This window comes from Lactuca saligna, chromosome 4 (genome assembly GCF_052625555.1).
Source record: "Lactuca saligna cultivar CGN05327 chromosome 4, ASM5262555v1, whole genome shotgun sequence".
In the NCBI taxonomy this organism is placed as follows: Eukaryota; Viridiplantae; Streptophyta; class Magnoliopsida; order Asterales; family Asteraceae; genus Lactuca; species Lactuca saligna.
Genome location: NC_136420.1, coordinates 67,937,111 through 67,956,020, shown reverse-complemented (window position 1 = coordinate 67,956,020; position 18,910 = coordinate 67,937,111). Strand labels below are relative to the sequence as shown.

Below are 18,910 nucleotides of genomic sequence, written 5' to 3'. Positions count from 1 at the left end.
CCGATTCCCACCATTGGAGACCATCTTCTCACTTTCATGGTTCGTCTTCTCCATTGAAAACCATCTCCTTACCCCCTATTTTCGACAAAAACCATCACCAACTTCCGAAACCCTAGCGTCGCCACCTTATCTCATATGGATTAGGGTTTTCGGCGAAGACGAACGACGGCGACAGAGGGTTTCTTCGAAGAAAAAGGATCTGAGATAGACAATACTCGCCGGAGAAGAAGACAGAAACGGAGGCGACGCTTGTGGCTCGAGTTTCCAGACAAAGCCTTCGTCGAGGTGTGAAGATGATGACATTTATCTAGGTTTTCAAATCGGGCCTACTGAAGGTTGAAGCCACCTTCGACGTTGATATAAGTTTTCACATCTTCTACGCCCTTCGTCTTCTTTAATACATCGCCTCCTCCTTCTGTATCTCCATTCTTTCTCCGGCCACGCCATATATTCTTTGGATTACTATCTTCATTGAGTTACGATTCTGCTGAGAGAAATAAAGAAATAGATAGGTGGTGTTACTCCGACTGACAATAAATTTGTGGTGGTCGGAACCTCGAATCGCTGAAAGTTGGTGATGGAGGCGGTGTTAGTTTCTTTTTGTGAAAGTTCAGAAAGGATGGAGAGAGAGGTATGAGAAGGGGAAGTGCAGGTGGGGTTGATTTTCTTTTTTAGTTATTGTAATATTATAAATAGGAGAGAGAGAGAGAGAGAGAGAGAGAAAGAGGGAGAGAGAGAGAGAGATTTATTTTTAATTTTATTTTCTTGTTTTTTTAAACCTGAAATTCAGAAAAAAAAAAAAAAAACAAATAAGAAAAAAAGAGAAATCATATCAACAGGGCTAAATATGCCATTTTGAAAAAAATCAGAACAGGTTGGACCAAACAAGCAACAAAATGAAAACTTTGGACTTCTGGTGCAAGTCCAAACTCTTTTGGATCAAAGTGGCAATTTTCGACATACCACAGGGACCATTTGTGCAGTTTAGTCTATTTTTAACAGGCCGGGACAAGATTAGTCCGTTAAAATATCATAATTTCTTCATCCGATGTCCATTTTAGTTTGTCTTTTTATCGTTACGCTACTAATAATGAGATCTTCGATTCTCGTTTAGGTTGTATCGACTAAAAACCGCTCGATCTAATACTCGAACTTCGGGCTGTACACTACTAATCCGAAACTTCGAAAAATAATAACTTCCTCATACGATGTCAGATTTGGGCGTTCTTTTTATGGACGCTTTTGGTTTAACATATTGTACGACTTTCATTTAGATCGCTAAGGCTAAATCTCGCTCTATCGTAAATTCACTATTTACGTTTCCCGGTATCGTGTCGGTTTCGTCACGAAACATCGATGGGTCATAACTTCTTCGTTACAACTCGGATTTTGGCAGTCTTTATATGTATGGAAACCTTGTAACATATAATACAACTTGGTTAAGATTATTTATTCTAAATAATATTTTGCCGAAAAGTCATTTTCGACACTTATTGCCTCTAAATTGACTAGCTTGGATCTACGGGCGTTGCACATACTTCCTCAGCAGATTTGGCAAGAACAACATTAAATCGAATCTTCATGTGTGTACCTTCATTTTGTCTTTGAAATTTCCTCTTGCTTTGAATTGAGGGATGATAAACATTATCTCATTCACCGGAAAGTCTAGCTAGCCTGCATCAGTATTCGTTACAATGTAGCTCTGCTTTGGTTTCTTTTCGAACGAATACATATTATTGAATGAAAACTTAGCTTCAATTGTTTCGTAATTGTAATGTTTTGATGGATCATCTTTATTCAAACCTGGTGGATCACTTGCTCGTTGAGTCATAATGCTTTGGACTAACCTCAATTTTTCTATTTCTGCTTCAACCTCAGCCTTCTTTTCCTCCTTTGATTTTTCCACAAGAATGGTTTTTCCTTTGTCTTTCGAAGCATCATCTGTTACAATGGGCTTCTTATTTCTCCCACTAGTAGCTTCACCAATAACAACTCCTTTTATGACAGGCCTTGAAATTGGCATCGTAGTGACCACTGTCGAAGTAACTGGCCCAGCAGAAGATAATATTGGTTTTGTTGTTCGGATCTTCGTAGAAAACACCTTTCCCACTACTTTTGCATCTACATGCAAAGCTTCACTAGTAGCCTTCGCATAATAACTTTTCTTTCTCCCCCTTGCACCACTGTAATAACAGGTGGGGCATCTGTGGTTGGTAGAAAGCTTAAAATCCTGGAAAGAGGGGCCAGTTGCTTGTGTAGAATGGCTTCGAATTGAGTGAAGTTTTGAGACAAAAATTCAGGAGTGATCAAAGAAGATGACATTGGCTTAATAGATAACTCTTTAAGCTCCTTCAACATATTGATGACTTCCAGAAATTTTTTATTTTCCATTGTAGAAAGTTGATGTAAGCTGAGGACTCATACTTTCATACAATTTGACAAACATTGTAACAGCATCACAAATAATATAAATCTTCTGATTGAGAGATTCATAATCCTATTGAACTCAAACAATCTCTCTTTACATATCATCGCGAAGTTCACGAATCTGCAAATTGAAATCTTCTCGGACTTTCTTTACATCTTGAGCAAACAAAATGTGTCTTTCCTTCGCCAGTTGTTTCAAATTCTTTACTTCACCCAAAAATGTCGAACTCCGAGAATTCACCCTTAACTCATTGTTTTGATCATGAAGATCAATTGTCTCCAGAATTCGTGATTCTGAATCTCTAACCATCCCGGAAACTTTACTCACCACTTTTGCATCAGGCATTTTCAGCATCGTAGCAACTTCTAAACTTGAAACAGATAAACCACCCCCCCCCCCCCAAATCAGCTTGAGATTGAAGTATGGAATTCAACTTCGTATTCAAAAGTTTAAACTATTTCATTGTCATCAACAAATGATCTGGAAAAGTCTTCTTCTGTATCATCAAACTCCAAGTCTTTAAAGGTTCCTCCAAAACCCTCATTATCAGTATCAGTTTCCATGAAAATTGACTCTTTTAGCAGGAGAATTGGTTTTGGGTGGATCAGTGGATTGAGAAGAGAAAATGGAAGTAACAGGTTGATTGAAAATGTTTTCAAATGTGGGTGAGTCTGTGGTTGAAGTGGTTGGTGTGATTTTTGGAGGTAATGAAACAACAGTATCAGGATTACCTTGAGCTTCTTTCTTCGCATCTTCTTCACCCATGGTGACATGTACATCCGTATGAGATACGTTTGCATTGATGTCTGAAGATCGTGCCTCCTCATGATATGACTTGGCAGGCGAATCTTTGAGTGGTATAACCATTGTTTGCTCTGGAGTTGAACTTTCCTTGTGAAGATTGGCTTTGGGTGTTTCAGGAATTCATTCATCTTCCTCTTCTATAGATCCGATTGTTATAATGAGCTTGCGTGTTTTCTTCTTCTCCCTTTTCGAAAATATGTTTGGCCATATCTGCCAATCTTTTCTTGGTTGATGGAGAAACTGAAGTTGTTACTTCACGAAAAACTACCCCCCCCCCCCGATGAGTAATATGAGGCTTTCGTACCACATTAAGAGTTGGAGTCCTTCGTTTATGCTTAGACTTCATCTTTATCCTACGAAACACACCAGTCTTCGAAGGAATAACCACTTTCTTTGGAGTTTCGTCAATAACAGGCTCAATCGAAATATTTTCTTCAATAGACACTTTTGTTACCACTGGCACCTGAACTTCAGTAGTCTTTTTCTTCGGAGATTTCTTTGTTTTAGTTTCAATAACAACCTTTTCAGAAGAACCAGACTCATTCTTCTTCGAACGTTTAGATTTCTTATCTTCCTTCGGCAACAAGAACCCAGTTTGAACATTAGGATCAATATTTTTCAAGTATGCCACCAAAACTGCATTCAAAGGATCAACATTTCGCAACATGGCATCCGGAATACGAGCAACAAATGGAAACACTATTGCATCATCTGTCATGTTCTTCGGATAATTGTAAGCATAAAATTCAGCCTTCTCTTCATCATCATTTACAAAACTTCCTTCCTTCTCATAAAAATATTGTAAAATCAAGCTCCAATACCTAGCACACAAAATTCCATGAACAACATTCATGTTTTCCACACTCTTTTGAAATTCCTTCCAAAGTTGTGTAGAATACTCCACCGGGATATCATAGTATAGCCCAACTACCATGGCGTATACTTCCATCCGTGCCTTGTCAAGACCAACAGCCTGACCTATCAAACACCTCAAAAAGATTCCAAAAAGAAAGTTTTAGATACTAGGAATACCCGATTTCTTGAAATCACTGATCTTGGTTAGTTGTGGTTGGTATCCCATCTCGTTGAACATATAGACGATTTGGGCAAATTGCAGATCAATGTAGGGTGGAGAATTTGAGATTTCTAGTATTTGACAAAATATTTTCTTGGTGACTCTAACCTTTTTGTCATTCACAAGATTGAAAGTGATGACATCCAGAGCTTTGTTGTACGTAGCAGTGGATCCTGCTTGAGTTAACCAGGACAGAGGAACAACAAATGATCAGAACATAGCCTTGGACAAAACAGAACTTTGTAAAGCAACGATCAACATCTTGAGTTCTTCGAGATAAGTAGAAACATTAGCCTCTACTTGGTAGTTAGTTCCTTGAATCTTCATAATCGGTAATGAAGTCACATCATCAGTGTTTTAAGAAGGAACATTGACATTAGCAGAAGTCGCCATTATTAGGGTTTGAAAGCTTTGAATATCAGAGAGAATTTGAGAATTTTTGTTTTTAATCGCGTAAGCTGATAATTAACCCTTGAATCCCCTTTTATATGTAACGCTGATGTTGGAATTTGAAACGGGATGTGCATTAAATGAATCCTACGTGGCACCTTGAAACTCGCTCCACTAGCCCAACAAAGTGGCCACACATGAAAAAGTAATTGTCACGTCTCCTTGGAACCCGGACAGAATACCATACATCACCAGAAAAACAGGATGTATTGATTGCCCCAATAGAATAGGAACCGTCATCATCCTTCGAATGGAAGTTAGGCTCTTTCACTTTTGGGTTTGAAAGCGAAGTCATATTCTAGATGTTCGAAATCATCAGCCTGAGTTGGTATTACTCAGAACCTCAAGGATTTCATGAGTGCAGTGTTGAAAAAACAGTTGAGAAGCAATGATAAGAAAATTTTGGAAGTTAGTGATGTCGATCAATTTTTTGACATAAAAGTAGTAAAAACCCCGAGCAAAGGTTACTTCACTAATCATCAAGAAAGATGATCAACTGCTTGTGTATGTTCCCGTGAAATACAATCGAATACTTGTAGAGAAGCATCGAAGGGATTCTTTTATTAGGCTTCTTGGGTATCTATAAGAATTTTGTTACATATCAACCTAAACATCAGGTGAGAAATTGTAACAGAATTTACTTGTTTGACCAGTGTAGTCAGTGACAAGTTTGCTTTGAAAAATTTTAAGTGACTTTGGATTTCGAATGAACTCACACAAAAATCATATTCAAGAAAAGAAATTTGTGTTGGATCTTGTTGGGTAACAAACATCGTGGGTTTCGAATGTTTGATCAAGACCACTCATACAAAATGAATATGATATTGAGCTTCGAATTTAAGGTACAAAAACAAATGTTTCGTTAAATCTGGAACAAAGTTCCCCATCAATTCCTTACAAGTTTTAGAGAATTGGGTTTCACTTTCATCACGGTCTCATGATGTCAGATCATAAACATAGATTTTTGATATGTCGAAGTCTCGATTGGTTTGATCAAAGACCTCTTGGACATATGTCTTCGTGTGTGATCGTGTAATAACTTTCAGATGAAAAAGATTGGTGTAAGACACGAAATGTACCTCTGTTATATTAGGACAAAACAGTAAACTCTTAACTCATGTTAGAAGAGTCAGGTAGCTCAGGAGACTAATATGAATACAAGCCTGATTAGGAAGAAATTTTTGTATGAAAATTTTCATTAAGGCTTTTGTACACACATATTGAGTCGATGGAGGCTTCGGTCAACATGCTGCAGCATTCTTCTAGAGACATCTTAACTAGTTCAAAGTATTCGAAAATTTACCTAATCCCAGAACTGCAAGCATTCTCCAAGTTAAATCATCATCAGTATTTGCAACAAAATACTAAAAAGTAATAAGAAACAAAATATTTTTGTTGTTTTTGATTTTTCAGAAATAAAAAGAAGAAAATCCTTTTGGATTTTTAATTTTTCAAAAATTAAATGACAAACAAAATGTATTTGTTGCAAACAAAGGAAATTTATCAATCCTTGAAAAATGACAAATCTACAAATTCGAAGCGTTCAAAGCATTGACCATGAACAGTAACCTCTGAATATTGAATGACATTGCATTACATTATATTCAGCGCCTTTGCATCATTCTTTGTCCACCATTTTTCTTCCTTTTCGCATGGAAAATAATTTCCATCGATCATACCAAGTCCTTCTAAAATTCTTACAAAGGATTTTTCATCTAAAGGTTTCTTGAAAATATCAGCTAACTGATTAGTTGTTTTCACAAAATGTACTTCAATATTTCCATCCTCCACATGATCCTTGATGAAATGATAACGAAGAGCTATGTGTTTAGTCTTCGAATGTTGCACATGATTATGACAAATTCTTATTGCACTTTGAGAATCACAATATAATGGAATCTTTTTCATATTAATTGCATAATCACGCAATTAACTTTGGATCCATGTAATTTGTGATGTGCAAGCAGCAGCAGCCACATATTCAGCTTCAGCTGTTGAAATTGATACACACGTTTTCTTTTTCGACTGCCATCTCACCAATTTTCCATCAAGCAGTTGACATCCTCCACCTATGTTTTTTTATCAAGATTACAACCTCCCAAGTCTGCATCCGAATAAGCTTGAACAAAGAACCCGATTTTCGAATGATACCACAATCCTAACGAAATTGTTCCCTTAAGATAACGAAAGATGTTCTTTACAGCAGTGAGATGTGGTTCTTGTGGATTTGACTAATACCTGGCACAATTACACACAGAAAACATAATATCAGGTCTACTAGCTGTAAGATAAAGTAATGAACCAATCATGCTCCTGTAAAGAGTTAGGTCAACAGTAGGTTTATCTAGCGAAGGAGTCAACCTTATGCCAGTTGCCATTGGAACTCGTAACTTCGTGCTATTCGTCAATCCAAACTTCTCCAACAGATTCTTTGTATATTTCTCTTGGTTGATAAAAATTCCTTCTCTGCTTTGTCGAATATTTAAACCAAGAAAATTATTTATCTTTCCCATCATGCTCATTTCAAACTTACTTTTCATTAAATCTTCGAATTCTCTAGACAAGACCGGGTTAGTTGAGCCAAAAATGATATCATCAACATAATTTTGAACAAGCATTAGATGATTCCCAACTTTCTTACGAAATAACGTGGGGTCAACTAATCCTTGTTTAAAATTTAGATTTCTTCAAGAAAGAGGTAAGAGTTGCATACCATGCTCATGGTGCTTGTTTTAACCCATAAACTGCCTTATCTAAGATATATACATGATCAGGATGTTCTTCATTAATAAAACCTGGGGGTTGTTCCACGTAAATTGTTTCTTCAAGCTCTCCGTTTAGAAATGCACACTTCACGTCCATTTGATAAACATCAAAATCTTTGTGAGCTCCATAAACCAGAAAAATACGAACAGCCTTGAGTCTTGCGATAGAGGCGAATGTTTCTTCATAGTCGATTCCTTCTTGTTGTGAATAACCTTTAACAACAAGTCTGGCTTTGTTTCGAATGATATTTCCATCTTTGTCAGAATTGTTTTTGAAAATCGATTTTAACCCGACAATCGAAACATTTTCATGTTTAGAAATTAATCTCCAAACCTTGTTTCGTTTAAATTCAAACAATTCATATTGCATTGCAACAACCCAATCTGAGTATTCCATTGCAACCTTAACGGTCTTTGGTTCGATTTTAGATATGAAAACATTAAACATGCAAAATTCTTGATGAGTATTCAATACTTCATTCTTTGCACGAATTTGAGCTCTTATCAACACTCCATCTTGTGGATTGCCAATTACTTGTTCCTTCGGATGATGTCTTGTCCATTTTTCCATTGGTGGATAAATTGGATCAAAATCCAAAGGTGCATCCTCGTATAAATCGTCATTCTCTAAACCTGCAATTGAACATTCATCATTAAATTCATGATATGTGACTTCTGCTTTCTTTTTCATTATAGATCTTCGATATAGTTACAACTTATAACCATGTTTAGTGATCCATTTTGGAGGAGATGGTAGTGGTTACAGAGTACTGCATATCTGTGACGAAGGTTGGAACAACGATGTACTTGGATTTTCCTAAGATGAATAGCACTCGATAAGTATGGTTCGGGTTGGTCGGAGATGTTGTCGAGTAAGCCAATGACCCATAATATGGTGGCAATTTTGTTGGGTTTGCTTCCTTTCCACCTACTGATCTTCGAGGGATAACCTTTCTGGCATATGATTTTGTGGGTGTTTGCGAGTATTTTTTTTAAAATGACTTATTGGTTTATTAACTTTTCAAATAGCTATTAAGCTAAAAAAAATGTTTAGTAAAACTAACTTTTTACGTAAAATCAGACAATAAAAAATGATTTTTCCAAAAAACCATGAATTCCTAGCTTTTTGAAAATTCAAGAGTTTTAAAAGTTTACCCAAACACACCATTTACAAGAATTTTTTTTATAAATAAGTTAATTACTTTTCCATTCTGAAAGAATATTCAAACTCATTGTATTTTTTATACAAGTGTCTTTGTCAAGAACCAATAACGTAATTTTTTTTTTTTTGGGTTTTTAGTTTTAATTTTAGTTAACTATTCTAGAAGAGATGTTGATGTCATTTTTTTCTTGTTAGTAATATATATATATATATATATATATATATATATATATATATATATATATATATATATATATATATATATATATATATATATATATATTGTAGTGTATTATTCCATTGAAGAGTAAGGAATTAGTATTTGATGATGGTTGTTTGAAGCCCTTTATTGGACACAAGAAAACAAAGTATAAAAAGTTTGTTACGGGAATAGATAAACTCGATCATATTTGGATCAAAGGATATGTGAAACTAGAGTATGAGAATGTGGTTGTTGAAAGATGACAGAAAGAAATATTCAACTTTCTTTTACATTCTACAACAATGCATGACATTACATGCTAAAAAACCAAGTACTAAATCATCAATTCTCCGAGAATACATTGAACTAAAACATCACTTATTTGAGAACATCTTAAGCCAACATCATTACTAAAACTTATAAAGCCTAGTCGACTGAATTCGTGACATTATAAGGTAAAGCACCTGGAACTAAAAAATTACACTAAAGCACCAACTTTGAAAGAATATTTTTCAAATTATGCTCTATACAACCAAAACCATTTTACTAAACCAACAATTCTTTGTACTAAAACAGGAATTCTTCAACAGTACATTGGACAAAACCATAAATTCTTTGAGGATATACATTTTATAATAGGAATATGAGGTATCTTCAAACTTTTCTACCAAATACTCTTAATATTTATTGAATAACACATTTGTACAAACCCGAAGTTGTTAAAACCCTTTTGATACCAATATTCTCAAAAATATACATTAAAAAACATCCCATTTAACATCTAAAAACATTCTTTGTATTGAAAATTTGAAACATAAAAAAACTACTCACATTGAATTCTACAAGAATATGTTTGCATTGAGAATATATCGTAATAAACCTAAAATTCTTTAAAAATGCTTTATTTTATATACCTACAACGAGCAATCAAACTTTTCAGCAAACTAAGCTTATAGTTTCAAAAAAACACATCTTTAAAAACCTAAACTTATTAAAACATTTTTATTTATGTATTCTTAAAGAATACGGTGAATGAAAATGAAAAAATAAACCCGGTGGTGGAGCGATAAAATTGTTGTCGTTGGTGCATCTGTTTGTATTTGAATTTTGATTTGGAGTTCTCTCAGAATCTTGAACACGATCGAATGTTTATAAAGGTTTACAAGGTTTCAATAATGGTGAATACATTATCTTTTATATTGGCTAATTAATTTTTTAGAGGCAAATTGTATCTTCAGATCACCATCATTTCCTACCAAAAACGATTTGTATTAAGCTTATGGAGTGAATAAACAATTTGTCTGCATATAACATATCGATTCCTTTTTTAAAATTAATGGAGAATGACTTAACTTGTCATATTAACGTTTTTATCAACCAATTAATTAAAAAGTTAATAAGAAATTAATAATATCTACATACATTCTTAGGCATTCCATTTTCTAATCCAACAGACCACATTAAATCATACATTTACACCATATTTATGGTTCACATTTAATCATAATCCTATATATGCTAGGTTATATTGTGGACAACAAATATTATGTGGTTGTAGGAACAACGATTGTGGATCATTTGATGAAAATTATGTAGTTTCAAACTTATTTACTAAAACATAGTAAATTTGTTTTCGGTAACTTTCAATTACTTAACTAAGCTAAATATATGTTAAATATCACGTGACTACCAATCTCTTATAATAAATGAATGTTTTTTTTACCACATGTTCTTTTTTCATTCATTTGGACACATGGTATTTTCTAAAATTTTTAAAATTTATATTTTCCACTTGTTATTTTATTATATTTTTTATTTTATTAAATTAAATTTTCACATTTAATGTGTAAGGTAATTTATGTAAACTATTTATTAGAAAGAGTTTATATATGTAATGTATTCAATACATTAAAATCTCATTAATTTTAATAATTTAAATTTTTTTTCATTTTTCCTATAAATTCAAACCTTTCAAATTGTTAAAATTTTATATTTATTTTTTTAATTAAACCCATGTAATACATGGGTTTCACACCTAATTTGTTATTATTTTTACAATATAAATTCTTTTTATAATATAAAATTAAAATAACAAATGACCTTATTATTATATTATTATTATTTCTTTTCTAATAATTTAAATCATTCTCATCAAGTGATTTGGTTGAATGGTTAAACAAAAGTCTCAAAGCTATTAAAAAAATAAGAAAAATCAAATAACAAATGTTCATAGTTCTTTTATTTTTAAGGTTTGACGTATATAAGTTTTATGAATAAAATCATAACAAAACTAAAATAGACATAAAAATTCATAAATGTAAATGTAACTTGGATAAATATTATATAATCAAACATTAAATATAAAATGAGTAGATTTAACGTAAATGACAAAAACTTGAATAAATCCTACTCGATCAATCACCGTTACATACCAACATGTCGTTTTCTAGGCTTAGAAGGGTATGTTTTTTCATTAAGACCGCTTTGTCTATACAATCCATAAAGATTAGTTTTTTTTTTCCTTTTTTAATTTCCATTCCATTTCGTAGCCTTGTCGAACAAGGACGACCTTTTTCCTTCCGTTTTAACTTTGAGTTTGGAAGCATTCCTCGAAAATAGATGCCTCAGGCCAATATGCTTCGTGAGGGACTGACAAAAACTCAGATGCCCAAGTAGATGAATACTCAAAAATTGAGTAATATTGTTGAATATATTGACTCATATTTAAAGAAAGAGAGTCACAAACACTCAATACATGAGAACATGGATATTGATATATATCCCACTTACCACAAGTGCAAGTTTTTTTCTCGAAATCAACTACTTGCACGTTTTTGCCTTTCTGAGTAACTACCTCAAATATTCCTTTCGCATGGTGGAAAGATTTAAGGGTATGTGCACTAGCTTTTGACATCGACGCTGCTTGTTTTACAATAACATATGGAGTAAACACATCTCCATTAGCTTGAGCAGCAGCTCCTAAAGAACGCCTCACATCAAAATAGTGAACCAATCTATAAAATGTAAGTTGGACACATGAAGTGATTGGTAAAAAGCGAACACCTTTAAGTACATTGTTAAAAATCTCAAACATATTTGTGGTAAGCAACCCATAGCGCTTTCCACTTTCATGTGCAAGTGTCCATCTACAAAGTGAATGTCCCTCGAGCCATTGGTGTGCTTGTGCATTTAGTTTTCCAATTTCTTGCATGATGGAGTTAAACTTCCGAACTTGATTCTGACATCCAGCATGGTAAGCTAAAACTTTTAGATGTGAGTTGCAAAACTTGTCGTGAAAGTTGTTGACAAAATGTCGCAAACAATATCTGCAAAAATCCTTTGAAATGTGAGTTGTAAATAAAAATTACCATAGAAGTGTTTTAAAATATAAACTAAAAATACCTGTGAAATCCATGTGGCTCCAACCATGGAGATCCTTGCTCATTAACTACCTTTAGGATTCACTATGATGATATTAAACAAATTCCATCACATTCTTTCACCACATGTTTCTTGACATGATTAAGTAACTAGTACCAAGTACTATTTGATTCATTAACTACCTTTATGGATTTAGTTCATTGAATTGTATTCCACATTGAACCTTGATTGCTTTATTCAGAGACTTGTTGTGAGTTATACATTCTTTCCCATCATAATTTTTTCCATCCCAATAACATAACAATGTAATGGATTTTGATGTCATATTGATGAAAATCTATGAAGAAACCAAAATCAAAATTTCAAATAAGAAATACTCTGATATAGAAATCATATAGCATTTATTATAAAACCTTAATGATATATATATATATATATATATATATATATATATATATATATATATATATATATATATATATATATATATAAAGAGAGAGAAAAGTTAATGAAATCACACGATTATATGATGATTATTTAATGGCATGATGTTAATGATATTGAGTTAGTAAGCCAAAAAAGGGACAATCAGAGGAATTTATTGGGACTCAAACACAATTAGTATACAAAACAAAGCTTTTGACGAAAAGAAACAATATGCAATTCCACTCAAGCAATTAATATTGAAAGAAACATTCACCGTTGACTAAAAGAATCTAAAGCAATAAGAATGAAGTAATGTTAAACCAATTAACCAATAAATCAACGATTTGAAAAGCTATATAGGAAAAACTTCCGACGATTAAAGATGGGGCTATATGCGGTTCTAATCATAAGGACTAAGGAGGCTGCTGCAAGACGACCAAGAAGAGAACGTGTTAGCGATAATTCTTACGTTTCCTAGAAAAATAGGGTTTTTTAATTTTTAATAAAACTAAAATTACTTTGTAATTATGTTTTAAACTACCCCATTTAAGTAAATATTTTTTCAAAATATTACGGTTATGTAAAAAACTCTGTAAAGGGTATTTAAATCATTTAAAGAAGATTTAATTATAGAAAATTTTGAATTTTAGGGGATAATTAATTCTTTTAATTTAAAATTTATAGCTTCTAAAAACTAATTCATTTTTTAAATGTTTGTATATATTAATTACAAAATTATAATGTTTTCCTTTTCTTTCCCATTCATTGAATTCTTTTAGAATATTATTAATTTATACTTTAAGAATTGGTGGATTTCACATATTTTTGCTCTTTTCTTTTTAATTTTAATTTATTGATTCATACGGATTTTAGTTTGTCATTGGTTTATTAAAAAATTGTATAATTCCGATTTCATAATTATAATAATTATAATCCCTTATGCATATAATTCTTTAAGAATAAGTGGCTATAATCTAATATATTACATTCTTTCAGAATCGGTAAACGTTTTGACTAATATATAATGATAAGCTCATACTTACTTGATTATAAGAATCATATAATCAAAATGAAAAAAAAAAATATTTTCTTTAGAATGTAAACCATCTACATTTAAAAAAAAAAAAAAAAACATAGTACTAAAATATATTCTTTCAGAATATACAGGAATCAAGAATGGATCAATAAAATAGATCTATATTCTTCAAGAATAAGGTATTATTCTTTAAGAATTGATCAAACCTTTTATTGTAGATATAATGTTGTGATGAATGGATGCGATTTTTTCATTTGTTCTTGTTTCTTTAATTTTGACATTGTTGATCTTTCACCTCGTGAAACTGTCAATCTTGCAATCAAAAAATTGAAAAAAAAACATCAAATTAATAATTGTTAACCGGAACTAAAAAGCATTTAATTTCATAAGAGAAAAGAAAGTTGAAGAATGACAACTTGAATTAAAACAATCAAACTTGTTATGAAAAATCTACAAGTCTCTGTAAACCTTTCCTAGTCTTGCATGATATTAGCAGTTTAATGTCGACAACTAGAACTAAAACATTCAAACAATCAATATTAATTCAAGATTAACGAAGAAAGTTGAAGAGGAACCAAAATTTTTTTTCTTTTCTTGTCTGTTTTTGTCGAGCAAAAATAAAACAAAGCACAACTTTTTTTTATATCAATACCAAAAATAAAAGCCCAAAAAAAAGAATTAAATAGTTTTTTCTTATTGTGTTGACGTGAAGAACAAGAGCCAAAAAAAAATCATTTTAGATCATACCTATGTTTATGGCATCCAAGATGAAGTTTTAAGATCAAATGTTGGAGTAAAATTACCTCTTACTAATCCAAAAGTAATGGAGCTTTGTGAAAAGTGTATCTCCCGCCGACAAAAAAAAAATACAATATTTGTTCGTGAAGAATAGTTTGGTTGAGTAATAATATAATATATACAAAACTTTCTATTGGAATCGAGCCTTTTGATTAGGGCATTGAACCAAGATGATGAATATTAGTAGAAACTGCAACAAAAACGAACAGAAAATGTTACTTGGATGATGATGACGGTCATTGTTTTTTGTAGGGTTTATAAACTAATTTTCCTAATTTAAAGGAAATTAAATGTTTTTATTATTTACCATAATTAAATATAGATAAGATTAATTATATGCCCTGTATAATTTATTATTTACTAGGTGTAAGATCCATGTATTACACGAGTTTATTAAAAATAAAAAATATAATATCAATATTTAAACATTAAATTTAATATCAATATCAATTTTAGAGCTCTCATTAATTATGTTATTTATTACATTATAAATATATCATTTCTTTTTCAAAGAAACATTTATTTCTTTCAATTATAACCGAAATAAGTTATGATATGTGAACAAATCAGAAAATTCCATGTGGAAATAAATAAATTCTAAAAATCTATTAAAATGTCATGTGTCCAAATTAATGAGGACATGACATGTGGCAGAAAATAAGTTTTATTTATTAGAATAGATTTTTTTTTATTTTTTTTAGTTAATTCAAGTTTCAAAAATAATATTTAAAAAAAGAATTTTTTGATTTTTCCATTTATTTTGCATTTTAAAATTATTTTTAGATTTGCTCTCATTGTCTCACAAAATTAGAATTATCTTAAATGAACATATATATATATATATATATATATATATATATATATATATATATATATATATATATATATATATATATATATATATATATATATATATATATATGTTCAGGTTCATTTGAGATCATTCTAATTTTGTGAGACCGTGACATCAAATCTAAAAATAATTTTAAAATGCAAAATAAATGGAAAAATCTAAAAATTCTTTTTTTAAATATTATTTTCGGAACTTGAATTAATTAAAAAAAATAAAAATAAATAAAAAAATCCTTTTTTTTTTTTTTTGAAAAATACGTGAAATATTCTAAATAGAATATTACACTAACATATTCTAAAAAATAATTTTAAAATGCAAAATAAATGGAATATAAAAATTCTTTTTTTAAATATTATTTTCGGAACTTGAATTAACTAAATAAAATAAAATAAAATAAAATAAAATCCTATTTTTTTTGAAAAATATGTGAAATATTCTAAATAGAATATTACACTGTACATATTCTAAAAATAATTTTAAAATGGAAAATATATAGAAAAATCAAAAAATTCTTTTTTTAAATATTATTTTCGGAACTTGATTTAACTAAAAAAAATAAAAAATAATAAAAAAAATGTGTCTCACGGTCTCACAAAATTAGGCCGTCTCACATATATATATATATATATATATATATATATATATATATATATATATATATATAACAATTTATTGTTAATTATAACTAGTGTAGGATCCCATGCCCTGCATTGGTTAGATGAGTGTTTATTTTTCTGATGAATGTGTATGTTTGGATGAATTGAAATGATAGAATGGATGGTAAGATTGGAAAATCTTAGTACAGATAACATAGTATTCCATTAGAGAAGGCATACAAAAGATGTTAGTTACATACATAATATCGAAGTGTACCTATATTAAAAAACAAACAATCACAACTAATTGCTAAAAAAAGATAAAAATACGAACAACTATGTAGTCAAAAGTGCTAGTCTTAGGATCGGTCTTGGGCAAACAATTTCTTTTAAAAGTGAATAATTCTTTTGTTTGGCTATCTATTCAAAATATATACATTGTATGTGAAAGAAAATTAAATATGTTTACATGTAGCATATTTACTTGTATATCTTAATTTGATTAAAAATGGTCATGATAGGAAGAGAAAACATTGTAGATTAAATGGTCCCTTTGAAAAAAAATTATTACATAAAAGATCCTTATAGCAGGAAACTGTTTGAAAGATAGCCCCTGTGACAGGAAAAACATGACAAAAATGATCCTTTTTATGAAATTGTTGCAAAAATGGTCCTATTGGCAGGAAACAATTAAAGATGACATCAAAACAGTTTCACCATAAACGATGATTGAGTTAGACACCATTGACACACTACTTAATCAGTTTTTCTCAGATTGATAGATATTGTGATAATCAATTTAGATTTTTCAATTTTGTCACTTGCAACCAATATGTTTTTCTTGTAAATATCAGTTTTACTCCTATATGTTGGTTTTAGTTTCTAGCTACAATCATAAAATCATCTTTTGTTCACTAATTTGTGGTGTATAAAAGACATAAGGATAAAATGGTTATTTCAATAAAATTTACAGCAAGACAGTTAAATCTAAAGATACATCAAGCTTTCCATCCTAATCTTGGGGGCATTATTTCAGATGGTAATTGGATTTTTCCTCTTTCACAAAATCAGTACAAATGAAAAGTAATGCACAACAAAAGATATGCATATCTTCTTAATATCTATAATTTCAACACTCCCAAATCCTAATCACCTATAAACTATATATATATATATATATATATATATATATATATATATATATATATATATATATATATATATATTAAACTCATTCAACTTTTTTCATAAAAAAGAAGTATTCGACTTACATTTCACTTGCATACCTCAAAATAGTTGACATAGTAACTTCCATTACACTTCATGTGCTGCCTTAGTTGTAACCTGATAGAGTTCACCTAATTAATTATTCCAAAATTATAAAGATATAATGCAAATGAACAAAAAAAAAACTATTTACTTTTACTTTTTTTTTTTATTATTATTATAGCAGTTTGTAAAAACAAATACACATTAGACTATGACCTTGCTGTCCTCGCCAGGAGCTTGACAAGTGCTCCATCCATCATAATTCCATGTTGGCAGCTTCTTGGGATCAGCTACAGGTTTACAAAGTGTCTAACAGAAGAAAATCATCGTAAAATTGCTTAAATGATGATAAAAAGATGGATTTAATGAAGAAAACACAAAGAAATCGACGTTTCAAACTACTTATTGTTGCTTTGCTTCGAAGATCCATACCAAATCCCCGGATCCTATAAGAGATTTCAAGAAATTTAGGATGTGTTTGGATATAATAATGTTTTTTCTTATGATGTTGAATCCAAAATTAAACAAAAAGTTTAAGATTATCATACCAAAAATTGTGGAAATTACTAATTTATGTGCTTTTTGATGGTTGATCAAAAAGTTAACCTTTCAGTTTCAAGATAGTTTATAAGATCAGGTATGAAAAAAAATGCCCATAACCCATATTGTGATGTTTTGATCCATTCCATAATGGAAAAATAAAAACAACCCAAACTTTACCTCTTATAACTTAAAACTATACTTTAACATGGAAATATAATTATGAGGCATAATTGACCTTTAATTATGATATAGCTATAGCATAAGTGACCCTCAAATATAAACCCAGTCTAAAGTGACAATTATGTCTTTAAGTATATGTGTATTGCAGCAATTGAAAAAATAACCACATGGGAATGTTTTATTTTAACAGAAAAGATGGTGTAAACAAACCTTACCAGAGCTTGGAAAATCAATATTACTTCCATTCTCCAACAAATAAGTGAAATTAAAATCATATTGTTGTGCAGGTGATCGAAAACAGAACATACATCTCTAACCACTATCACCAAAGTTGATAGCATCAAGACCCTACAAAAAAACAATCATAATAACTTAACAACAATATTAATCACAATTGATTAATTAATTATTGCAAACTCAATCATTACTACCTGATTTGTGAGTGCAATAATGCAAGTAGTTGAGGATCTTTTAGCTTTAATGTTGTGTAAGCTTTCTCCAAAACCCTAGCAAGAGCAGCCCACCCACCTACCCCATCTGCCTCCCATATCGCTTGTTCATTAGGAGAAACGAAATGTGCATCTTCACTACCTGCCTCCTCCTTCTCAGGGTGCGGTAGATAACATGATTCAGAAACCAGTTTCAATGATCTATCCAATAACGCCTTTCTGTAATTATGAGATTATTTTACCTTCATATTTTTAGAAATGTAAGAAAAAAGAAAAAAGAAACATTACCCATCACTATTGGAAGAAGATGTAAGCCAATCATCACGTAGAGAGTTGTCTGAGAACACATCAGGGGCAGTTTCGGCATTTAGGAAAGTTGGAGATGAGATGTGGAAGCTTTTCCAGTCAATACCAAGAAACGGGTTGTTGCAGTTGGAATTTGTTTTGGCAACATGGTAGATGAAGTATCCATAAAGAGAGAAGCTTTCTGATT

General features: G+C 31.0%; 1 long non-coding RNA gene across 1 annotated transcript; it reads right to left on the bottom strand.

Annotated features, from left to right (window-relative positions):
- Positions 1 to 13,954: 13,954 nt before the first annotated feature.
- LOC145038594 (uncharacterized) lies at positions 13,955 to 18,485 on the bottom strand. Its single transcript, XR_013679453.1, has 5 exons — positions 18,400 to 18,485; positions 18,184 to 18,316; positions 17,462 to 17,691; positions 17,248 to 17,320; positions 13,955 to 14,041 (listed from the first exon to the last, which is right to left on the bottom strand). It is a non-coding gene; the product is annotated as an uncharacterized LOC145038594 (long non-coding RNA).
- Between the last annotated feature and the right edge of the window lie 425 nt (positions 18,486 to 18,910).